Source organism: Taeniopygia guttata, chromosome 2 (assembly GCF_048771995.1).
Source record: "Taeniopygia guttata chromosome 2, bTaeGut7.mat, whole genome shotgun sequence".
In the NCBI taxonomy this organism is placed as follows: Eukaryota; Metazoa; Chordata; class Aves; order Passeriformes; family Estrildidae; genus Taeniopygia; species Taeniopygia guttata.
Genome location: NC_133026.1, coordinates 89,445,147 through 89,472,006, shown reverse-complemented (window position 1 = coordinate 89,472,006; position 26,860 = coordinate 89,445,147).

Sequence of the window (26,860 nt, the reverse complement as noted above, 5' to 3'; positions counted from 1 at the left end):
CAGAGCATAAAAAATGAGGAGAATCTAAAAGAAGTAATCTTATTTTTAATATTTTTAGTCTGTCATCAGATATTTTTACCTCTGTAAGTAAGCCACGAAATGAAATAGAAATTGTTACTCAATCCCACTTTTCTCCTGCTCAACAGGCATTCAGACAGCACAGGAAAAAGACAGACAGGGCTGTGCCACAGCTGCAGGCAGCTGCAGGCCAGGCCACAGCTGCAGCTTCCTGTCTGCCCAGCAGGTTGTTGGAGGAGCATCTCGAGGTGGATGGTTCCCACTATGTGTTTCTGCAACTCAGGAATCTCAGCAGCTGAACAGCTGATTCTTGGAGACAGCATAACTATACATAAAGCAAGACCTTTAAAACTGCCTCAGATCCTTTTCTTTTCTGGAAATGGAGGGGGAATAAAAGCTGTTTAAAAGTGCTTGTCAAAAATATGTCTAGGGAGTGAGCTCTTCCAAACCCCTTTTATTATTTTGAGCTTTCCTCCTTGGGAGCCATGCATTTAGCACCATTTTGCTTTGGGTGCTAGCATGGAAAACCAGTGTAACTGTGTTCCAAATCCCATTCATAGTAAAACCAGGTTAGTTTACTAAAACTCTGGGTAAGACAACCATGTCTGATACTGTTCAGCAGCCAGCAGTCCACTTAGCAGCTCCTTTGTAAATGCTTCCTTTTGGCGTATCTTGGGTGTTTTGTGATACCTGATTGCCACTGTTGGGTTAAAGAACTCAGAGCAACTTGTTTCCAGCAAACTCACCTTAGAGTGAGTAATGTGCTTCCAAATGTTTTCTGTCAAATTGTGTGAAATATGTTAGGAGACTTTTAATAAAATATTTGGTTTCAGTTAAAAATAGCAAACACACTGCTCATCAATGATGGGATAAACTGTAAATAATAGTTTTCAACAGAGTAATAGAGCATAGCAAAAAAAGAGCAGCAGAGGCAAGTAAAACACAAAACAACTTTGAAACTCTACTGATTAAGATGCTAAAGTAGTTTCCACTGTTTATTACAAAAAAAAAAAAAGCACTAATTAAAGAGTTTACATTTTATCATGCACAGTAAAGAATTCCTGACAGGCATTGTTATAATATGAAATGCTGCAGTCTCCAATAGAGTTTAATCTAGAGCAACAACAAAGAAAGGAAAAAAAAGAAGAAATAAAACAATTGAAATGTTGCAAGCAGACTGCCGTAAGCTCAGGGGATGCCTTTCAGAAAACTCGTTGGAAGAAGCAATGCAAACTGAGTCACTACACTGGGAATAATATTTTTCCTGAAATTGTTTCAGATTGAAGTGTTTATTGGAGGCAGTATATAGGCTGAGTAAGCCACTGGCTAAAAGACTGGTGAAATATAGCAGTTTATCAAAGGCTAATCACACTGATTATGCAAGAAGATCCACAGGTGCTGGTGCAAACCATTCACTGGAGAACTAGTGATTCCTGCATCATTACTGATCATATCAATAGATGTCTATACTCTCAGCAGTTAATATTAACTTGCTAATAAATATGTTTTCCAAACATATTCTACTAGAAAAAAATTTGACATGTCTTGTATGGATGTGTTAATTTTTTTCAAACATATTTTTGCCTGAGAGAGCCTTATTGATCTCACTCTTGTCCAATTGCTTGGTGATGCATAATGATAGACGATGCATATCATGATTTTAAACCAGTCCAACATTGTTTATTTATTTTACCTACAATATTTTGTTATATTTGCAGACTTGAGATTGAGAAGATAGTTCTACTTTTGGCTAATAATTTTTCTGCAGGAGCTATGAGAAGGCAATTTTTTCTTCTCATTAGCAGCCCTAAGGATCTCCATATTTAATTTCCCTGGCAGTCAGATGTATGAGCCATTGCAGAGGACAGAGTTGAACTATAGAACACAGAATACACTCTGCTCTGACTCAATTGTTGTCACTGATACAACTGTATGATTTGCTTTCTTAATGTTTGACTTTGTGTCAGGCTTGGAAGAATATTAATTGGCAGAGAACAAGCTCAGATAAAGTGGGAGCATGAGGAAGAACCACAAAAACTTAATCACAATGTTTCTTGCAGTGTGTTTTGAGCAGGAATTCCCCCTCCCTGGTTCAGCACATCAAAATGATGGGAGTTCTGGGACACTAGACTTCTCCTGAAATCTTCTGGATCCCAGGCAGTCCAGATATTACAGCCACATGATATATGAGCATAGAAATAACAGTTTTTCTTTCAGAATTTACATTTCAAATTTGTTGAAATTAATCCCTCCAGTACTGCGTGCAAGGGACCAGTACAACTTACTGGCACAAGAGAGCATTCCCACTTTATTTCCCCTCCATGTTATTTATGAAAAGATTTCTGTATATAAATGGAAATTAACGTACCATCATTTTACTAGGTAGATTTTCTTCTGTTTATGAGGCTGTTGTCTTATAATGGCAATCTTATGTCAATTTTTTCTACTGTCTCTGCTGAAAAAAATATTTTCTTCTTTCTCTGAAGTCCGTACTGCCTTCTTGTTAGAAGGCTGTACACATCTCTGTAAATCACAGTGTATATTTTTCGTTCTGTCACCCAGACATTGCTGTTATAACTTGTAGATTGAATTATCAAATTTGTTCTATGCTGACTGCTTGAAAAAGCTGGGCCGTCATGTGGGTGCTTGGCTGTGGAGTGATATTATTCTCACTAGACTGTCCCAGACCTCTGAAGGTTCTTGTGGTTTCCAGACATATTTCAAAATTTGGATTTCCATCTATAGCCTCCTAAGTAACATCTTTTCCTGTTTTGTTCAGGTACGGTAGCATTGTTGGGACATTCATGTGGATAAGATCCTCTCTTTACATTTTTACTGACTGCAGAAAAAGGTTTTAATAAAATTAGTTTATTCCAATGAAGCTCTAGGCAGGAGATACTCACAGCATGGTGCAAAGTCAATTTGTTCTCTCAGTCTTTCCAGTGAATTTGATTTGAGATAGTTTCTTTTGTGTTTTTATGGGAAACTAAATGCTCTTCTTCCAGCAAACTCACTCATATCTCTCAACATTTCTTTTACTCTTGGGCACAGCATTCTGTCTGCTCTACTGACATTCCTGCTGGCTTGCAACAGATACCTGGTGTTACCCATTCCCCAGAGTGTGCCAGTACTGCCATCAGCAATTATTAAGGGAGCTGCACATCACCAGTGCCAAAGATGATTGATTCACTGGCTATTTTTCACTACTCTCAAGCATGGAGTTTCACACTCCTGTTTATTTTGGAATACCCTCTCAAATCCGTTGTTTAGGGCTTAATCCTAAATCCATTAGAATACAGAACAGAAATTTGTTCCTGTCATCCCAATTCATTTCAGGGTATTTTGTCTGTATTTAAAGAGGTGTTCATATTGTTTTTAAAAATTTGCCTTCTACTTGGTGACTGTAGTATATAGAGAAAAATTTCATATTTATTTATCTCTTTATTTTCCTAAGCTTACTCATGAGAAAAATCGGATGAATCTTCATGCAACACTGGGGTTAAGCATACCCATTTACGGAGTTGTAAACATAATTTCCTTTACTTCTTTTCTCTCTTGCTGTCTGTTTCCATCCTTCTCCATTCACATTAACCATATCACCATTTTACATGAAAGGAAGCTTTTCTTTAACACTGTGCACATAAAAATAAAAGATAATAAAATGAGTGCATATCACTGAGAGCCAATTTTTCTCAGCTAAGTTTTAACACCAGTCCAGGCTACCTACAGTGAGCTGTGATAGAAGACAGAAATGAGACTTCAGGCAGCTTTCTAAGGAATGAAAATCATTCCTCTCGCTGTACTGTTGTTGCACAGGGCCAGCAGGTTAATGGCAGAGGAGCTTTATAGCACATAGAATTCACTGGCTGCAGAGGACAGAAAAGCACATGAGTAGGGCTGTAATCCAGGGATTTGTGTGCTGGTGTTAAGCATCCACAGGTGCATTGCTCAGCATAAGAGTGGCAGCAGCTGTTTGTGCTGGACCATACTAGAACATGACAATTTATTTTGTCTCCAACAGTGGCTGTGGCCAGATGTGTATTTGCTTGGTTATTTTTGAGGGGGGTTTAATTTTTTTGAAATAATGGATTTCATGAATATAAATAAAATCATATTAATCGAGCCCATAATAACTTTTTAATTGATTTTTTTATTAATCCAAGCAATTTGGTTTGATCTTTTGCTACATTGGCAAGAAAATCATAACTATTACAAACTACCAAGAGAATATCTATATCTCAGTTCAGCATTCATTGTATTTGTTCCTATTAACTCAATGTCTTTAAGAAAGGAGGTGTTATTTCCAGTGACTCTTCATGCACAGGCATCATTTGACTATGAATTGCAACCCCAGCCAATGACACTTTGATTTTACTCCTATTTTTCCTTTTATAGAACCATTCCCACAACTTTTACACCTCCCCCTAGATAGGCAGACACTCTGAGGCACAATGTCAATCACAGACATGAAAAAAATTTCAGTATTTTAAAGTTAGAGTATTTGTCACAGACTCAAATAATAGAGATTTAATGACTTACCAGGGGCTATACTTATAAACACACCCCTATGCTATCCTCAGAGCTCAATATTATTATTATTATGTCTTCTTATTCTTTTCATTCTTGTTCTTAAAACATAAACACATTTCCTCCTAGAAAATGCTGACAGCATATCTTGGTATCTCAAGGCAGAAAGGTTGCTTTCCCCCAGGCAGTGCACCGGCAACTTTCACATGGACATACATGACTGAGCTGCCTATAGGCACCCTTGCTTTCATTGTTTCCATAATTCAATAAGTTTAAAAACAGCCATGCTAACAAACATTAGAAAGAGGAGAGGGAAGTCAAACTCTATAGAACTGAAGTTTAGAAATGCAGTACAACTAAAAGAAGGCAGTGTTCAGAGTAAAAGTGCAGGAGGGATTTGTCATGCAAAAATAAGACCTCTTCTGAAGCTGAGAAGTTACTACTTGCAGTCAAAGTGAAATGTGCTGCTTAAAACAATAAAGCAGAGATTGTCCTAATGCTTTTTAACATGAGTTTTGTAAGTACACCTTTAATAAATTACATATTATCACAAATAATTTACTGATTACTGCCTTTTGCTACATCTAATTAATCCATTCTGTGCCACTCACAAAAGCACTCCTGAGTGAGCTACAACAAAGACTTAAGCATATGTTCTGAGTCAAACAGATTTAGCAAAATTTTTTTGGTCTCTTAAACAAGTTTGGATTACACTAAAAATGCAATTAAAAGAATACATTTCCAAGCTGCCAAAGGTAAAATTAATTCATATGAACAAGATTTTCACTGTTGTGCAGCTGCAGAAGGAAAAGACTTAATGTATACAGCAGAAATAATTTTACTTGGGTTGCTACCTGAATTTTTATTGTTAACTATAATCTTTTGAGAATTAGTCAGTTTATGTTTAAGTGCGGATTATTGATTTTAAGCCAGAGTCGCATGTGATAAAAGGTATACAGGCACAACTCAGTATGATTCCTTAACCCCTTGGTGAACTGATAGAGGACAGGACAACAGAAAGATGGACTAAGTTACAGAGACATTATTCCTCTCTAAGTAGTGGACAAAAAATTCTATCTGTTGCTGAGGCAATTCTGAAATATGATTACTAATACAGTCTGTTAAAAAAAGCCATAAGAAGGACATAATGCACTCTCTCACCATATAGTTGGTGAAAGAGCAAAGAACATAAAGATATGCAGGAGCTTGGAATTTCCACGTGCATTTTGATCTCTGAAAGAACATTTTTTTTGAGATCTTTTGAATGCACATGTCCTGTGTATGATGGAAATTACTTACATTTGAACAGGTGTATATACAACTTTACTGGGGAAGTATTGTTTTGGTTCTACACATACATATGATGGTGCACCAGAACCACATCATGGTGCAATTGCAAAATTTGAAACCAATATGAAAGCTTCAACTGATGATTTATTTCATTACAAGAGGAAGTGCTCTCTTATTGTTTTTCTGTGCTGAACATGACACTAAGACTTGACAATCTCTGAGAGAATTTTTTCCATCCATAAAGAAGCTGAAAAATTAATGTATTTTTTCCACATTTATATTTACATAGTGTTCTTGAGAATGCCTTGGAAAAGATCTTGGAAAATGGAAAGGATTTGATGTGATGCTTTAGAACTAGCTTACCAAACAGATTTATTACAAATTGCTATATTTTGTGAAGTAACACAAAAAAAAATGTTACCAGGAATAATCAGTAGTTTTATTTCACCAGACATTCAGGATGCATTATGAAAAGCACTGATTGAATTGTCTGCATTCTAATGTACTGAGGAGCTTCCTGTAGTATGTTTCATAAAACCCTTCATTATACCTATAAATCTGCTGTTAAACCCTAGCTACAATTATGCATTTTCATGAAAATCATGGTATTTGCAAGCAAGAGTAGAAACTAATATGTTTGAGGATTTTGTTCATTATGTAGTGATTAAAAAAATTGCAAATATTTCAAAATATCTACATCTGTGTCATCTAGCCATGACATCACTAAGCACGTCTTATAACTGATACTAGCCTGCATAGAAAGAATATGAATATGTCAGATACAGCAAATTATTAAGGTTTTTTTAAACCTAAGTGATTCTATAATTCTGTGAATATTTCCATGAATGTACTGACAATATAGGATAACAGTTGCATGGAGGTTTTCTTTTTCCAGTGCAATAGCTCATCTTAATAGAAGAAGCTTTCAGTTGTTACATGAGCTCAAATTGTAAGACTTACATACTTACTTTGCTCTGCAGTAATATCAGATATGTGCATATTATATTTTTTGGTGTGTTTGTTTGCATCTCATTTGGCACAGAATTTATCTAGTGAAATACGGCCCTTATATATTACTAATATACTGTAGTATAACACCAGCAAAGCACGAGACAATATTCTGTCTAATTGTTTTGATCAAACATGACATAGACTTTGTACTCCCGCTAGACACATATTTCTGCAAGTTCTAGCTTTCACAGTACTTGCTTTCATTTTTCTGTAATCCTGTCTATTTCAGACCCTGAAGAATGCAGCACAACCGTTTCAGTTTTCAGCCTGTCAAGACTTTGCACAAATGATTTGTCAAGAAAAAGTCTAATTATGTCTGGCTTAAGGCTTCCATGTTAAACAGGAACAATTGCAGTGACTGTGAAAGAACCGCCTCCTGGCACTTGAGCAAAATGTGAAAGCAGCATGATTGTCCTGCCTTGTTTCTTTCCATCAACACCCTGTGGTCAGAAAAAGAAACTACCAAATACTTCACTTCCATTTCTATGGATTTCTTGTGACTGGCAGCACCTTGGCATTTGCCTTGGACTGTATGTGACTCATACTGCTAGGGCAACAAGAGAGCCTGTTGAATACAAAGTCTGAAACTAAGCAGACATCAAGCCAAGAGCTGCTACAGCAGCAATCAAGCAGATTAGCTTAAGTAATTCTGATGAGCATGTTAAAGTTCAAAATGAATGAGAATGTTTCGAGGAAAACCATAAATCAAGCAATGTGTAAGTGACCTGGTGCTTGAAACACTTTATATAGTGTACCTATTAACAGTATTTTTTCAAAATCCTGACATATTGGCAACCATTTATCTTATTTTATTTGTTCATTTCAAAAATATTACTTATCCTTCCTTTCCAATACGTTCTACAAACAGCACCAAAACTTACATTTTTTTATTGGGGACCTGATCCAAATGATCATTCAGTGGTTTAATCACTGGTATCAGGGAATGTCTTCTGGAGACATTGTGTCTGGGTGTTTTGAAGTAAAATCCTGTGAAAACAATACTGATACATAGCAAGTAAGGAAATGTATGGTAAAACCACTAGAGCATGAACAGAGTGCTCCTATGGAAATTTGGCCTACATTCAAAAAATGACTGCAGCCTTGGGGAATCTTCATTTTATGGTGGTGGTCTCAAGACAAATCAAAATGTCTGCTGAATTTTTACAAAGAACTGATCACCTACACCCTGAAAACTGTTTTTAATGTCTTTAATGTATCTCTAAGCCAGCAAGACCACATCACAGAAGGTTATCCTGGCCAGAGGGAAGGTTAACCACAACCAAAATGCTAACGAAACCTAGAATCTCACTTTGCCTCCTGTCTCATGAATCTTCCCTGACATAGCAGGAGCTACAAAGTTCAAAATTCTTGGGTAATGACAGTTTATTCTTACCCTTCTGCAAGTGATGGCTAACAGCCCTCACTAGTCTGTAACTGGACAAAGCCTAGTAGACTGAAGACTGAAGGTCTTATCGGCACTATTTTGTCTCCTAGGAAAATGTGGACTGACAGATAGGAATATCAATTCACCCCTTTTTATGATCAGAAACTCACTTCATCATTGACCTGCAGAAAAGCAGGGACAAGGGACATACCAAAATACCAGACAAACAATGTCGTTTTCCCATTTTCCATAAGGGAAATAAAATAAACCAATAATTCTATAAAAGAGCCTTCTAAGAGCAGATACTTAAATTGAAATTTCATAATCTCAAATTTCAGAGTGTTGGCGGAAGCCTCTGTAGACTGTGAGAATTGCTGAGGCAGGATACCCTCTTCACACTGAGCAAGGTCGTGGCTTCTATTTTTATGGAAAACTTTCTGGAGTTTGGTGTTGTGGCTTCCTGTGTAGACATGGTATCACTGCTCTATACCATAGGCCATCTGTGATCAGTATTAATTTACCAAAATTTCCTCAAATGTTCCAAGGAAGAGCTGTGAGATGAGTAGGTGACGAGTGACACTTAAAAACAAGGATCAATACTTGGTTTCTGCATGATCTGAGCCTAACAGTGAGGTTAATCACAACTAAAAACCCAACAAAAATGTAAGTCTTTCAATATTGTGGCACTTGGTGATCCACTCATAGATTTTCATACAACCAAGCATATTGACCAGAATACCAAGAAACAGCCTTAACTGCAAGATTCTGGTATATTCCCTCAGAGCAGTTAACAGATGCATTTGTGTCTCACCAGACGTTCCTGTGTATTTCTGCTGCTGGGTATCAGCTTATGTGCCTAGTGATTGTGAATTAGTGTCTTATTCATCCAGTAAGAATACCGAATAAAGCATTTCACCCAGTGGTTCAAATCATCCTCTATACAAAATTGACTTGAAGGTAGTGGGTCAGGTCCTGCATTAGGGGATTGAGGTACTGGGCATTGAAGGACCTGAGTTTTCTTAGGGTTGATCGCGTGGCTGGACTTGACGTGCTCACTTCAAGCTCTCTGAAGCTCTCCTTTGGGCAATATAGATTCAGACATATATTCAATCCCTTGCTTAACTGCCCATGAGGAACTATTTCTAGAATTTATTTTAAGAATCAAGAAGGGTACCTGCTTGAAGTGTACAGAAATGTCAACATTTTGAAGTACAGTATTTGCTGTGCAAAGTCCACATTGATACTCCACATAGTGCATTTGTTGGGTTATGCTTTCACATCCTATATGCTGCACACTAAGAAGCCCTTAGAGTATGATTAAAAATAGTTGTGCTGTGTTAGACCTCCAGTGACACCTGAAGAAGTTACATACAGATTAACACAGTGAAGGTAAAAACCTGTGAGAGTGGCTTAGGAGACTGCTGCCTTCTTGGAATAAAAAACAAAGAAAGCCAAGGACTAATTTCTTCAGGTCTCACCTAGAAAGGGATTGAAGGGTTAGAAATAGTGCAAGTATCTTGTAAAGTTGTTCTGTGCTCTTAGCAAGTTTGGCACTTTGGCCAGGAACGCACAGAAGGATAATCAGGAACCTTCCATGTTCTGCAAAGGAAACCTGAAGCTACTGAGATCACAGAAGGGAAGCACTATACCTTCTCAAAACAGATGAGCCATGGGACTGATGAAACTAAGGCACTTATCATATTCAAGTAACTGTATTTGACGGAATACCAAGTTTTAAGTTCTCTGGAAATTTTTTTTTTTTTTTGTTCTTGTTCCCTTTCTAAATTTAAGTTGTAATTAGAATTGTGATTATTAACAGAAATGAAATTATTCAGTTTTCAGATGATTTTCAGCAAAAGTTACATGGAAAAAGAGAGGTACTATTTTTCCTACCAAATCCACAGAACTTTTTTTTTATTTCTACACACTTTAGCAAAGCAATTTCAATTTTCAAGAACCCTATTTTATAAGGGTATGCTTCTTCTCTCCAACAAAGCTCTTGTAAGGACGTGTCCGTCACAAATTCAGATTTACATGATTTTGCTCAAGGTTTTTTAAAACTTTAGCCACCTAATTCAAAAGTGTACAGTAACTGTACTTTTAAGAAAAGCATGTAGATACTCCTGATGATTGCTTTGATTATCTTTTGATATGTTTGAATAATTAGGTGAAATAAACAAGGACAGGAAACAGAGTTTGCAGTTCTCAGAACCAAGTAACTGCCTTGCTAACCCCAACTACTTGCCTCTTCCCCTTCTCCCTCTAATCACGTCTGGCAAAAGCCTTGGTCATAGCTCAGGTCCTAGTCACACAAGGTCTTTTAGAGGTCTGTGTTAGTAACAGACTGTGTAGAAAAGACTTCTAGAGCATTCAGCATCTCATAGAAGATCGAAAGAATAGGAGACACATGTCACAGGACATAAAGCCTGATAATTGTTTATGGGAAGAAAACCACAGGACACTGCTTCTCTGCAATGGTTCTGGGGAGCATGGGAATTTACATAGCGTGCCTTATATAAACCATGTTTATTATGAAGCATGGTTTGGCTAATATGAAAAGGAAGAGATAAAGAGTTTATTTGTACTTGGTTGTTTTTTAAAATTTAATCCTGATCTATGTCCAATTCCATGTTGACTTAATTACCTTTTCCCCCCCCCCCCTACCATGTATCTCTGTGGAAGAAGTTCACATGCCTTTGGGGTATTACAGTGACTGTACAATGTACAGAAAATCTGATAAAGAGAAACTTATTCTAAAATGCAAAGAAGAGTGGAAGTATTTATTTGATCATAATGTATTTCATGAACATATTCTTATACAAGAAAATGTTATTAAATACAATTGGAGTTATTTAACTTAAGTGAAACAATGTATGAAGTGACAAAAGAGAGAAAGCAGTATTTGGTAAGGTGAGTATAACTTATCATCTACTCAGGAATATTTTTATTATATGCCTACTTTCAGGAAGAAAATTTTATAAATTCTGTTTAAATTATTTATCTTAAGAAGTTTATGTCTCAGTTTTAAATCCCAGTTCCTCAAAATCTTCACTTGCAACCTATTGGAAACATCTGTGCCATCTTCTTACTGAAATAATGAAATTTGATATTTTAAATTACATATATTTTTATGGAACAAAATATGGTTTTGGGCCTTTCATTGCATGGCAGGCTCCTCACCTTTGACTTAGTTATGCAAAATTTCTAAAAACAGTAGAGGAAACAATAACAAAAAAAGACTCAACTGAAATGGACATAACAAGTGTAGTGCAGAGGCATTTCTTGGAGATGCATCTTCTGAAAAGTCTCTTAGCAACTGAAAAGATAAATGATCTTCATTGAGAGCTTACTAGCCATTTATCTTTTTAATAATATTGGTCACTTTTCTGAGTGAAATTGACTTGTGAGCATATGGTACAGAGCCCTCAATTAAGCAAAGAATTTAAGGACTCGCTGAGCTTTCAGGATATGAGTAAAGTAAAAGACAGAGGTGGCCTACTTGACAAAAATCTACAGTCAGATTGCCCTTCTTTGTACATGTGCATGGTTTAAGCCATATGCAGAGGGTGTTTGAAGCTCTGAATCAACCTTACAGCTGCACCAGCTACAGACTTGAGTTACAGATATGTGTGGACTCTGAACTCTCACTCCCTATGCAATGTTTCTTAACGGTAAAAGTAGTTAATGCAGTTACCCCAGATCTATATCAGTTAGTAGTTCGATTTAGATATGATTCATATAGAGAAATTTTAAAATCTGCAAGTTATTTTATTATTTATTTATAGTTGTATTTATAAGAATAAAAGCTAAATCTGTAATATTTTAGATATTATATGTTAACTTATTTAAAAATGTATAATCATACTATCTGATAAATTGTCTTATTATTAAATAAATTAAAATCCACACTGCTATGGTACTTCAGGTTTCCTTTTATGCACTGTGATATATGTGCTTCACGGGAAGGGAAGGGAAGGGAAGGGAAGGGAAAGGAAAGGAAGGGAAGGGAAGGGAAGGGAAGGGAAGGGAAGGGAAGGGAAGGGAAGGGAAGGGAAGGGAAGGGAAGGGAAGGGAAGGGAAGGGAAGGGAAGGGAAGGGAAGGGAAGGGAAGGGAAGGGAAGGGAAGGGAAGGGAAGGGAAGGGAAGGGAAGGGAAGGGAAGGGAAGGGAAAAGGAATCCAGCACAATGAGCAGTCCAGACATGGTCTATGGTTCTCAGTTTCAGCCCTGAAAACTTACTAGCTTGCAGAAAATTTTCTGGAATGTCCAATTTTCTCAACAACTGCAAGCCTGCAATCATCACAATGTTTTTGGTTGTTATAGACAGTCATGAGACCCCTCTTATGTGCAAGCTAGTCTATTGTTGCTTTAGACAGAAACTATTTAGGATGTTGGAGAATTCAGTGTACCTGGATTGATCCTTGGACCTCCAGCCTTCTTTTTTTAATAACTCTGATGAATTCTGGGACAGAAAGACTGTAGACTCCATTTTAGTAATTTACAACAATACTGTGTAGAGGTCTCTGGGTAGGACCGTATTACCAAGAGAGCTTTGACTCAAAAAATATTTTCCCAAGTACAGAGGTTTTTCACATCCATTCCCCCAAACCTAGCCTTGAGTAAGTGATTAAAAAAAAAAAAAAAAAAAAGGGCAAAATTGATGCATCCAGTAGTGTATTGGTAACAAATTTATTCAACTCTTAGAAATTCTAGGTTGCTGCTACCTGTTTCAAGTGATCCAATATCACTGGAGTAGACTTGTCTACTGAAGCAGCAAAGGCTGCAGACAACTGAGAAGCCTCTAAACTTAGCTAGAGATGGGTCAGCACAGTTATATCTCACTCTCTGGCATAGCATGCTGACATGTAATTATAGCATTTTGATAGTGGATTGCAATGACACAGTGCATTGGATGGTGAAACACAGCAGTGTCCCAGATTTGTCCTTTGAAGAATTCTAGCTCCTAAGAGTCCTGTAAATCTCAGCTGCAGTTTCCCCATTGATTGCATTTCTGTGTTCAGGTGCTGTGGTTTAACCCCAGCCAGCACCTAAGTAACACACAGCTGCCTGCCCACTTGCTGCTCCCAGTGAGACAGGAAGTGAAACTTGTGGGTGGAGATAAGAACTGTTTAATAAAATATAATAATAAATTTTTAAAAAAATGAGAAGGAGAGAGAGATGAAACCCAAGAGAAACAAGCGATACACAGTACAGTTGCTTAGCACTTGCTGACTGATGATTAGCTCATTCCCAAGCAACAATCAGCTCCTCCTGAACAACTTCCCCAAGTTTATAAACTGGGCATATCCCTTTGCCCAGTGCATGTCAGCTGACCTGGCCATGCTCTCTCCTATGTTTTTGTGCACCTCCTCACTCTGAGAGCATGGGATACTGAAAAGTCCTTGACTTTAAGTAAGCACTGCTGAGCAACAACTAAACTATCAGTGTGCTACCAATATTATTCTCATACTAAACCAAAACACAACTCTGTCCCAACTGCTAGGAAGAAAATTAACTCTATTTAGTCAAATCCAGACCAGCAGGCTAGTGAGTTTTTGAGAAAGCACTAAAATGAAAACTGAGTAACCATGTGAGGATTTGATTGTTTTGGTAATAATTACAGTCTGTATGATACAAGCTTACCTGAAGCCTTGAGGTGTTGTAAAGCAAAGTTTCAGCTAGTCTATCCAGGATAACAAAAAGCCTTGCTAATATCCAACTCTCATTCAATGTTATAAGCAATTAAATACCAACTCAGAATTATTTGCTAGGGAAGCCAAAGCAATCCAGGCTCTATAAATTAGTTTTTCTCTGTAACACTAACTGTGCATATATATCTGAGTGCTGTGGGTGTCCAATGGAAGTAAGCTAAGGGGACTACTGTCTGCTGATAATTGAGAAAAAAGGCTATTACTGCTCTGCCAAGACTGATATGACTGTGAAATAAATTTTTCTGTTATTCACAAATTAGAGACTAGAAAAAGACCTCAAACATATCTAGTTTAACAATTCATTCAGGGCAATAAAAAAAACTTCATTGAGTTATTCCATCAACTACAGGTCATTACTGATTTTTAAAATGAACTAAAAGGAATGTCATCTGGGACAGCCATAATCTACCTCCATAGGTATTCCAGCACTGAAGGAGAAGCTTTTAAAGCCATATTAGATGTACTTCAAGCTAATAACATAGTCAGTGTGGGATGGTAAGATCTATTACTGTTACTGCATATCACCATAGATTCCCCTCTAAGTTCTATAATAAAATATTCTAAGGGGATTAAAGGTGTCCTGCATACACACTGATGTGTCTACATTAAATGTCTTTTTCTTAAAGGCAGGAAATCATCTCTTCTACTGATTATTCTCTGTATTCAGGACATATGGGAATGGTTCAAAGCTCTACCAGGGAAGGTCTAGGCTGGACATCAGGAAACATTCCTTTTCCAAGAGGGTGGTCCAAGAGGCTTCCTGGAGATACGATTGATGCCCCAAGGGTCTCAGTATTAAGAGGGGTTTGGACAATGATCATAACATCATGCTTTAACTTGGTCAGCCCTGAATTGGTCAGGCAGTTGGACTACCTGATTATTTTAAGTGTATTACAGTAAAAATTTACATTCTATTCTATTCTATTCTATTCTATTCTATTCTATTCTATTCTATTCTATTCTATTCATCTCTCTGTTTAAAAATCCAGCACAGGATGACAGTTTTAAGACATATGAGGCTACAGTCACAATTTTCAGGAACTATCCCACTCCACAGCACACAATTGAAGAGAGATTATCCAATGGTGTACAGAAGAAAGACCAAAACATTTCTGGTATTAAGTGCAAGCTTTGTGATGTTAAGTGCAAGTTTTGTTCCTCCTGGACTTTTGGACCTGGAAATACACCTCCATTTGCCAGGATACTGCCTGTTGTTGTTGTACAAACTAGTAATGTACCACTCAGTGCAATATCTGCTTTCTAAAGAAAGAATTTAATACGCTTTTAGAAAAAGGAGTGCCACTGGATATTAGTTTCATCCTATTTCTGTTCTCCAGACCTCATCATCAGACCTCAGCAGTCATTTGTTCATAGTGTAGCAAGTGCTTCAATTGCAGTTCAAACTAGGTCAAAAGCAGCCCTTAAGCAGCCCTTATGTTCTGGAGACACTTCACACTGGAGATAAGGCTCCTTTTTCTTATTGCTCTGCCTTTTTTTTATTCCCTACAGGCATCTTCAATGCCAGGATGCATCAGTATCCCACTTGTCCCCGCTCTGCCTGCAGAATGCTTTGCCCCCGCATTGTGCTTCCATCCAGATACTTGCCCTGCTGGAAGAACGCAGGTTTTCCAAGAATTTTAGACCTTTTGAGATGAGATTGAAATAAGGTACGCACTGGAGAAGAACATGCTTTGAGGAGCAATGATTAGGTACCTTTTATTCCAAGGAGTGTTTTTGGATCTGTACAGCCTGTCCGCCTTGATGGACTCGCAGTTAAACAGAATGGATGTGAATAGGTCTACATTACTTGACCTAGGGATTAAATAAAGCTGAATGGCAGATTTTCCAGGGAGACTCAAAGGTAAAGTCTCAAATTGTTGCAGATCTCAGCAAAACAGCAACAGTAACTTCACTGGAAGCATATTGCATCATTCAAAACCTGTAAGTTCTCCTTGAAGCCAAATCTCACTCCTGTTTTCAGGACCAGTTTAAACAGAGGAAACAATGAAATTACTATCATTTTTTTTTGTCAGAAGCAAATGATGCAGCATATTATTTCATTATCTACATCTTTCCATTATTCTCAAACCCAGAAGGAATGAAGAGAAGAAATTCTTAGAAAGCATATTCAAAAATCATGGGGAAAACCTCTTTTCCTTGTGTATATATTTAAGTATGTATATAGAATACACTTGGACAAGAGAACTTGGATGGAACTGGGACCCTAACTTTTGATAACATTATTTTTGGTGAAAAATTATTTTCATTTTTATGGCTGTGAAATAACGGTTGACATCTATAAATGCTTGAGTTGCAGTGCTAAGGATGTTCCAATATTTTGTTGTTTGATATAAACGTTGCAATGGAATAAAAATATCAAAATAATTAGTCTGCAAAATATGTACTCCTAAGAAATGTGACAAGCAGCAAGCAAATAATGTAAAAAAACATTCAGAAACTGGAATTATACTTGAATTACCTACATTTGGGTCACACAGAAGCTGCATGCATCTTATAAATATATAAATCTCAGGTTGCCCCAGAGTTATACTTGTTATACTTTCACATTTTTCACATTCAGGTTAATGTATTTATTAAAAAATGTATCATACATGATTAGTACTGTAATAAATATCTGAAAAATAGGTAATAATTTTGTAAAGAGATGCCAGAAGACTAGTAAATAATTATTACAGATTGTAGCAGCTTTCCTTCTGATACATTGCTTAAAGCTGTTGCCCTAAAGTTCTGCTTGATCTCTTTTGAATTTCTAGAACTTCACAAAGGTGCAGCAGATCTCCCAAAAAATCACTGACTACAGAAATAGGATGTAACTGTAATCACTACTACTTTTCTTGAGAAAATATTCTCAACTTTCTTATTATTTATTTAGATAATCTGAAGATAATTTTTGTGTGTTTTAAAATTAAAAACTAAATTTTTAATTGTGCTTTCACTGATGGAGTAATTCTCTGTCATATAGCCTCACAAGGATATATTCCCTACATTTCTTTGTAGTGTATGATGCAAGCTAACTCTGAACTGGACTTACAGTCCAACTAAAGTACATTATGTTAGGATAGGCATATACAGTAATGTAATTTGCACACATAAATGAAGATCCTTTTCTGCAGCATGCAAATTTAACTATTTTTCCAGTGTAGCCAGAACTTCATTCATCATGTCCAAGAAGTAGCTCAAACCATTGAAGTGCAGTTGATCATTCAAGCTCCTGGAGCACATCCTATTTTTCTCCTTGAATTGATGAGTAGATGAAAGGTTAAATTATCACTGACTAATGGACAGCTCTTATAGAAAAGACTGGCAATTTAGTAACATTACTGCTCTCTTTGTATTATTGCACACATTTTGATGGAAAATTACTCAGGAACCCCATACAGATCTGCAAGAATAACATCCTTCAGTATTTTATCCTATTCAGGACAACAGTTGATGTTATTTTCATCACCATAAGTATATAATTATATTTCTGTGGTAAATGTGGTGATGCATGTATCCTTGGAGGATGTCAGACAGACCCGCTAGTCCAGAAATACATGAGGCCTAACATTTCCAAAACCTGGTTCTCAAAACCCTTGTGACTGAAGGGAAAAAATATGAGTGGCTATGGAATGTCAGATGAATAAAAGCCAATGCATACAAAGTAATGTCAGAATCTATCAACTGCCAGATTCTATCAACTGAGTGTTCTTGGGCAGCCAGAGTGTCCTCCATTGGTTTTGATCTAGAGAAATTCTGCTTTTCCCCTGAGCTATTCACCATTTTTAAAGTAGACTGAGGAGGAAGAAATAATCTCAGATTTATATACTATCTTAACTATTTTCTAAGTATTTTCTAAATCTCAGGCATCTTGGACAGTACTTTTTACTTTGAAATTATTTCTACTGTCCTATTAGAATGAAAATTTCGTCTGATCCAGAAAAACCTTTTTTTTTAAAGCAGGAAGAAAGGTGATTTCCACTTCACCATATATGAATTTAATAGTATTGCTCGTTCTATTGACCTGTTGACCTGTGGAGATTCAGACCTTTAAAGTGCTGAAAAAGCATATTTATTGTTGTGTAACTTTGCTGAGATACAACAAACTCCTTTATCTCCACCCTTCTTTCTGTATTAAGTGGGTGAGAAATACTGGCACTGTTTACACCTCCTTCCTTTCTTCATCAAAATGCCCCAAGCCAAAGTGGAAGCCAAGGCACAAGCTGTCCCTGAGGAATTAGTTTTCGAAAAGATACAGTTAGAAAGTCATATTCTGTTTTGTATACTTGCCTGCCAGGACCCCAACATTGTTACATATGTGGCAGGTAGAACCTACACTCTCTATTTCCTTTCTCTCTGCAGGGCAACATCCTGTCTACTTTCCTTTCTCCTTAATAGTTTAGCATTTTGGTATCAACAACTTAGGACAACATAAGAAGAAAAGAAAAGCTGATTTCTGAAAAGGCGAGCTTAGGTACAATACTCTCACCTTGTGTAATGTCCCCTAAGACTGCTTTGTGTTTGAGATATAGATGTTGAAAAGACATTTCTCAGCACACTGCATGTAGATCAGTGTTTTTCAATCTGTTTTTCCTTGTCTTCTGTACTTTGTATTTCTCTCTCCTGGATATTTCAACTCATTGTATTTTTATCAGGTTAAATTCTTCAAACTTGCAGGAGGGGAACTGGGGTGGGGATTAGGTGGGTGAGAAGCATTTTAAATGCAGATAGGACTTTACAGAAGTAAAGGTCAAATCAATTAAATTTTTTATGCTAATTCATTCTCACAGTTCTTAGGTCCTATCTAATTTGCCCTTGATGGATAACAAAGGAATTGCCTAGAGCCAATTTTTGAATATTTAGGAGGAAGTGATGTTAAACAGCATCACAGAATAGCAGTTTGCAAAAAACCTCATAGAATCATAGAATATTCAAGTTGGAAGAGGCCTTTAACATCGTCCAGTCCAACCATCAAGAATGGCTGGCTAGACCGGGCCAGCACTGGCCCTGTAACCCCTAAACCAGTAAATCATATCACCTAGGGCAGGACCCAGATGACTCTTAAACACCTTCAGGGATCGTAACTCTACAGCCTCCCTGGGTGCCCTGACCGCCCTAAAAGGAAAATTTTTCTTTCTAATCTAATCTGAGACTCCCCTCTCTCAATTTAAGGCCATTTTCCCTAGTAGTTTTCATTACCATTGGCCTTAATACATACTGGGTTCAAGTTCTTCTGCTTTTGCTTTCTTTAAGAAATATTCTGTCTTATGACTGTGTTCACAATATCATACAGTGGCAATCATTTTGATCTTTTTCATACCTAGTTGTGATATGTTTCATATTCTTTGGATTGCTTTCTATTTCGTCTGACATCTTTTGTTGTAATTATCATGACGTATTTCTGAGGCTGATTTGGTCTCCTAGGAAGAGAGCCTTGTTTTTCTTATATAGGTGTTCAAAGATTTTCTTTTCTTAAGAGTTGGGATTATACCTCTATCATTACTTCTTCTGAACTCATTTTGTTAGTGGAGAAATGCCCTAGCTTTAGAATCACTGACATCTGACCCACAATTTGCAGAGTTGAGCTAGTATACTTTGCATACATTTGTAGAAAAGAGGAATTAAAAGTGAGAAGAGATTCACACACAATGAAGCTAGTACTGTGCATGGTGTATGACAGAAAGTTACAAGGGCTTATTTTGTTAATATATCAAAACAAATCTGCTGAAGATTGTTCTTACTCTCCATTGACACAGCTCAAGAAAACAAAAAGTATACTCTTGAGCATTATTTAAGAAAAGCAACCACAACCATCAACTCATCTGAGTTTGTACTGCTCTGGAATGGTAAGAGTAATGAGGAGAAAAGAGTGTAATACATTTTAATAAAATAATTATTGTCATTAGAAGGGAACTCTTGGGACCGTACAATCCAACCTCGAATTAAGGTCAGCCTGAGCTGGTTGCTGGGAATCTTGTCCAGCTGGGTTTTCAATGTCTTGAAGAAAAAATACACTACAATTTCTCCTGACATTCTATTTAAGTGTTTGACAACCCACAACTGGCATAAGAGTGAAAGTCCCTTTGTTCAGGTATTGAGCTTAAACTCATTATGAAAGTGAAATTAGGATATGACTGTCAGGCTGTAGAACTGGATTTACAGATCTAGTAATTGTTTTCCTGACTCAACATACTCTTTTAGTATGTGTTCATCTCTGAAACTGAAGAACTCGTAGTCCACTTCTCCTATGACATTGTTAATCTCGCTTGTGGTTTTCCCTCTTCACTCCTTCATGTTGCTCTTCCCTTCAATGGGTTTTTCATAGTTTTACCAGCATGCAATGCAACTTCCATATTGTAACTGCACAATACCATGTCAGCCTTCATTTATCTGGGATCTCACTAATTCTTCTTGAATAGATTTTTGTGCCTTGAATTGATCTCTTTCTAAAGTTTATATTTTTCAGTGTTTAGATAAAAGGTTGAGGTGAGCGACTTCATAGTAAGTGAACTTTCATGAATTAAATCAGCAGTTTGGTAAACAGTTTCAACTGTACTCTCTCAGGTGAAGTAAGCCTTACTCAAACTAGAGTAAAAACTGGGCATCCAATCTGCATCTGCTAAGACAGAAACAAAATCTATGAGATGTTACAAACTTCATGTACATGAGGTGAGGTCTTTAACAAATTTTTGCAGCTTTAATCTAGTACCCATCTAAATACCAAAAGGCTGTTTGACACTAAGTTTTGGATAGCTGCTATTTTAATATCTCCAGTATATAAACATGCCCTAGTGAGTTTACATTTGCTGACAAACCACCTTAAATAGAGTCAATGAAACATCATATGCTTTATTACCTTTTTTTCCCTTTCTTGGTCTTCTGCTTCACTTCCCTTCAACCTACTTTTGTCCACCCAATCTTATCCAAAAGATCAACCCCTAAATATCTTTTCCCTGTTGATCCCAGTTTTGCTACATCCATCCCTAAATTTTTGATACTCTTACCTAGGTGATCCTGCTGTTATGTGTAGGGGGTGCCTACTGTTGGGAGGTTGGCCTTGAAAAATACTACTACCCAGGAAGTTCCCAACCACATAATTTGCTTTTCTTTGGCTTTGTGCCATTTCTCATTTAAATGCCTATGACCCATGAAATCCAGACATCTGTAAATTCTCTTTTCTTCTAACGTTGTAATCTCTCATGGCCAGTAGATTATCATATCTATCATTTTTTACTAGACTTCCCATGTACCCAAACCTCAGATCCAGGAGTAGTTGGTGGCCTAGTCTTTTCACTTAGAGCCCCAGTCCCTTGTCTGAAATAATAAACCCTGTGATCAAAAATATTATTATTTTCACTATGAATATATGCTGTCACATGCATGTAGGTGCACGTGTCACAGAAAAATACTGGCAGCACCTTTTGTGAGGGATTTGAGGACAACAAAAGTGCAGAACCAAGTCCCAAGGAAGGATTAAAAATGTGAGAATCTGGCATACAAATAATTAAAACGCTACTGGACTAGTAGCAACCTAGCAGAGACAAGAAGCACACTAGTTGTTTTCTAATAATTCTATTGTCTTTGGGCACCTGTAGCCCTCTAGCATCCTTCCAAACTTTCAAGATCTTTAGCTTGCTACCTTGGTATCTCTCAATCCCTGCAAATCTTTTGGGCATGCATACAATCCTTCCCTTGCTCAAATAGTTGTGGTGTATTTGAAGATTTTTAAAATATCTCAGACACTGGGAACATATTTCCTCTTTCAAAAATAATCCCATCCATTCAGATGATCATTTTGCTTTCTTCCTTCCCTGTCTTTCTACCTCTGCATGCACACAGCACCTTGCAAAAAAAAAACAGCAGTCAGTCCTTCAACACTAAGACACCACTTTGAAAAAGATGCCAGACATGGCTGTTTGAAGACAAAGCAATGAACATCTGCTACACTTTTGAGGACAAGGGATGTGTAGACCTATATTTTATTAAATTAGCATCAAAGAACTTAAGAACATATTCTTTTGCTTTCATACAAAAAAATGAAGACAAATTTCTGAGAGCAGTTCAGTCTTTCCCACCTACATTTAATTGACCAAAATATTTTACAAGTACCAAGCCTGTAGGCAGGGATGCCATGCTTAGTATTTTCCTCTTTGCTCCTCAAGATAAAGGCCAAACTCTGCACTTCTGAAAAGCAAACGAAAGAAATGGAAATACCTTCCCTTTCCAAAGATCTGCAGGTTTTAAAGGATACTGGGATAAAAAAAAAAAAATCCTCAAAGCTGTCTGCATGGTGGCTAAACAAGATTAGGTAAAACACATCCTCTCCAATGCACACGCAGAATATAAAACATCTTAATCCCTCTCTAGTATGGTACCATAGGCAGTTACTATGCAGAAGAAACTCACAGGCAGTAAGCAGGCCAACAAATACATTCCCCTTGATCAGAATTTTTTCCCTAAATCTTTGCTGCTGGACTTCTAAATGAACTGTACAAGACTACCAGTAGAAGAATTACAGAGAGGTAGTTTTACCCTTTATTCTGCTAAAATGAAAATACTTCAATTATCAATTGATAGATTATTATTATTGTTAAAACATTAATTTCAATGAAGTTGAGTATCTCCATAATAAAGTGAATTGGTTTTATTTTTTACCAGACTAACTACAGTAACACATTTTTTAAAAATCTGAAAGGCCCTTGCCCCCCCACCCCCAATGATGTAACCAGTAAAGCCTTTGTAAGCTTAAGGAATCTGGCCAAGACTCTTCCCAAAAATGCCTGTCTCCCTATCAGTTGAATTAACAGAGAGCTAAATCCCTTCACTGCAAGCTACCACTGTTAGTTCCCAGTGAGTACATCATTTACATGTATCACCCTGCTCTTTCTTTTATTGTGTTCTTGTTTTGGTTCACTGTTTCCCTTAATTTGAAATGCCAGTTTCCCTTGCTGTACATTTGGAGGTATTCGGTAGCAGGACAGAAAAGACTTGTTATTGAAGCTGAATTAACCTAACAAAGAGAGAGGAAAAAAAAATCAGAGCCTCACACAGAGACATTAAACTTCAACCACGGTTTCAATACTTAAACAGCATAAGCTTGGTACAAACAATGTTTCTTTAATGCACATTTCTTTTTGCTCCGTTGTGCATCATACATCTGTATCAATGGAATGGGTATGTTTGATATGTCCAGTTACAACAATGGTAGAGAATGTGGCATGTATAAAGTAATAAATCAGAGCTAATTCCGGTTTCTTATTTCTAACCATAGATTATTTCTTTTGTTCCTGAAAAAGCTGTTATTATCAGTGCAAGGACAGGTCTACAGTACTTCAAGTGCAGAGCTCAAATTGTACAGATTCGGCATATACAGTACAGTATTTGTTTCTTCAAAACCCACTGGGATTTCAAGTCACCAAGCATTTATTATGCTGAAACAGTCTTTTAAAATGGATTATTTTGAAAGCTTACAAGGAAGAGCTCCTCCATCTCTATTAGCAAGCTGTGGACTGGTTCCCTTTGTAAGAAGCTGCAGGGGATGGAAATACTTGGCATCACATTGCACTTTGCTCAGGAAAATGTTCAATATCCTACTACAAAATACAATAAGAGAGCTGTTTACCATGGTGTCTATCACAATATCTGTTCAGAACTGCCAAAAAAACCAAGGGTCTTACAACAGATAACAAAATAGCCAGGAAGACAAAAATCTACTCAACACTTGATTTAGAGAATTTCTGTGGGAATCTGTGGTTCATGCTTGCGGATACAATGCTTCTTGTTTAACATAGTTAATGTCCATTGATTATTCCCTCCACCACTGCAGTTACACACGTATTGTACACAGAAATGGGACACAAACACTCTGAATTACCACCTATGGTTTTATTAACTGGAGGGTAGATGAGGGGAGAAATATAATAAAGGCTTATGCCAGCAGAAGTGAATGGACTTAAAAAAAAATAAAAATAAAAGCATTCGCTTTGCAAGGTGCTATAGAAACTTGATGTATTCTAGAAAGAGGATGGTGGCAATTTTCATTACAGATCATTTTAGTTCTCTCATAATTAAAGAGCAAAAGGAAGCAAATCTTATTGCATTATAAACCAAGCTCTTTTTAAGGTTGATCTGAGATACACCTTCTCTAACACAGTAATGTAAGGAAATGCCAAACAGTCCCCCAGATACTTTCATTTGTCACCCTGCCTTTAAAATTCTGATTGTATTAGCAATGTTTTGGAGTGAAATCAAGTGAAAAATATAATTCAAGTTTAAAAAATATTTTTAAAATCCCAATAGCCCTTTTTAGGTTTGAATTTAAAGACCTCAAAAAGTCTGCTTGATTTTTCATATCCTGAAACAATGTACAAGGTCAGAACTATGATATCCTTAACAATGGATCTATGAATGTATATTTTTGGCTATTTTGATATAGTTTTTTGAGGTTTGTTTTCATTTTTTTTTGTTGGATTTTTTTTTTTTTTTTTTTTTTTTTTTTTTTTTGGTCTGGAGGAGTTACCAGTATCTTTCAGAAGTTCCAGGAGAACCAGCATAATAAAGCAATATCTTTAAGAAGATTGAGATAGTTCAGGATTCCACCTATGGAAAAACTTCTCCAGAGGCAAAATCTACACTGTGTTTTCAGTCTTATCAAAAAACAGTTGAACCCATCACTTTTTAAGAGTTATTTGAATGTGTAAAGCTGAGTATATATGTGTATCTGTCTGTGGTATCTCTCCTTTGAACAGAAGTTTTTTTTTTGCTTGATGTCTCTGGGTCTATCACAGAATTTCTGAAACCTTCAGTATGCTGATATTCACCATGAATCATTTTCTCAAAAAAGTAATGCTTGTCTTCCACCTTCCCCAGTGGTGGGCATTATCAGAGCTCAGAGGGAAGAGAAGTTATTCTGAGGACCTCATGCATCCCTGCATCAACAGTGGTATGGCAGCACAGTGTATTCTGAACAGATGAGTCACCGCAGCAGACACAGAAGAGTAGGTTGCGAGAACTGGCTTCTGCAGACTCTTTGGTATGGCCTGTGAAGGTCGAAGGCATGAATGTGCAGAAATACTTTTTGAGTGAGCCATTAGTAATTTGAGTTAGGACAATAAAAATATTTTAAAATAGCAATTTCATTTGTCATGAGCAATTCATTGCAGAATCTTTTCTCCTTCTCTGTCTCCATGTCCCTACTAACTTGTTTTATTTTCAGTTTTAAGTCTAAGACGTCAAAGCCATTTTAACAGCTTTGGATTTTAATACTCTGAAGAAGTTTATACATGGAAGATTACAAAAGCAAATTCTTATAAATGTACAAAAGGACTTTGCAGTGAATGTTTAAAATACGTTACTTTAAATATTTTTTTTTAATAAAGTTGAATTAATTATAAAATGAAAAAAGATTGTTGCCCAGAGTTGGGCACTGTCTAGGGACAGAATAAGCTTCAATATCCTTTCACCTATATATTTTAAGATAGGGAAATTTATAAGACTTTTCCTAATAGTTATTTAGTTATAGAAGTACATGAGAATTGTGTCTGTCCAAAATACAAAGACAACTCTTAAAATCCTGACTTCTTCCTTTTTCTTTTTGTTTTCAGGGATCATGAAGTATGTAGTAGTAAATCTAGAATTTTAGACTATAATGAAGCATTAAGCCAGAATTTAATTTTGACTAAGAGGATAAAACTTTAACTAATTTTGACTGGTTTGCATAAAATATTTCATTTTGAGGCCAAATTCTGTATGGAATTAAATGGGAACAAATTCTTTGTCAGGCTATACTTGTTATAAAAATCCTCATACAGTTATGTATCAGATTTTTTTTTTTAATTGCTGCCATATTTAAATAGTATTGCTTTATCATCTCGGTCATTGGAAGTTTAAATCACTTATGTAAATATAATATTTTAGACAAGGATTTGAAAGTCTATGTCTTGGTCCTGCAAATTTTTGTTCACATTCTCCCTTAATTGCTGAACAAGGGGTCTTCATGTTTGTATTATATCTGTTTTTGCAAGAAAAAAATCTGCTCCATTTACAGCCCTATGTCAGTTTTTTGGTTTTGCATGCCATTTCCACTTGAGTAATTTTTTACAACTGATTTATTTCTGTCTTTCTTTACTGTGTAGGAGCTCTCAAAAGCTTATTTCCCCTTTTTTCACATGTCAATACATAACTGGTACAGAAATCTAGATCCATTAGAATTTCATAGGTTTTATGAACTGAAAGGGCAGGATTTACTTCAAGTTTCACTTCAAGCATTTCTTGAAACATGAATCATTTTGTCTTGTGTTAAACAAGACATCAAGTAAGGTAATCATAATAGTTCCTTCTTTCCCTAAAATCAACATTTATATAAATCAATACAGTCCTGTGCTGCTTTTACAGACATAGTAACTTCAATAACATAATACTTGAAAAATACTAACAAGAAAACTTTATAAAATAAAAATAACAGTGGCTATTTTTCTTAGTGCATTTTTCAGTTGAATGTTTGAAGTAATAAAAAAATATTATTTTTAAATAGCTATAAAATTGCCTTGGAGCTCAAACTGGGGCTCAGTTTTGCTGATGAGACAAGTCCTATAGTCCCAACATTTTTAAAAGCCTTATACAAAAGATGTACAACCTTAAACAGTAACTTACAGTTCTGCTAATTTCGTATGATTGTGTTCCTTTCTTGGAGCTGGAGACTCACCCCAGTTATCATACACACAAAAAGAAGTCATTACTTGCTCAAATACTCTCTGTTGTTGCTGACAAATTGGAACTCCAAATATCAAAATCTCTAAAGCCAGTAGTGGCCTTGCGCTGAAAGTTACCTTTATGGTGAAGACTGAAGCTGAAGTGTAAGTGATAGCTGCAATTCGTTTGCATGTTGATCACAAATGAGGTCTGCAGTAATTCTTCCCCTA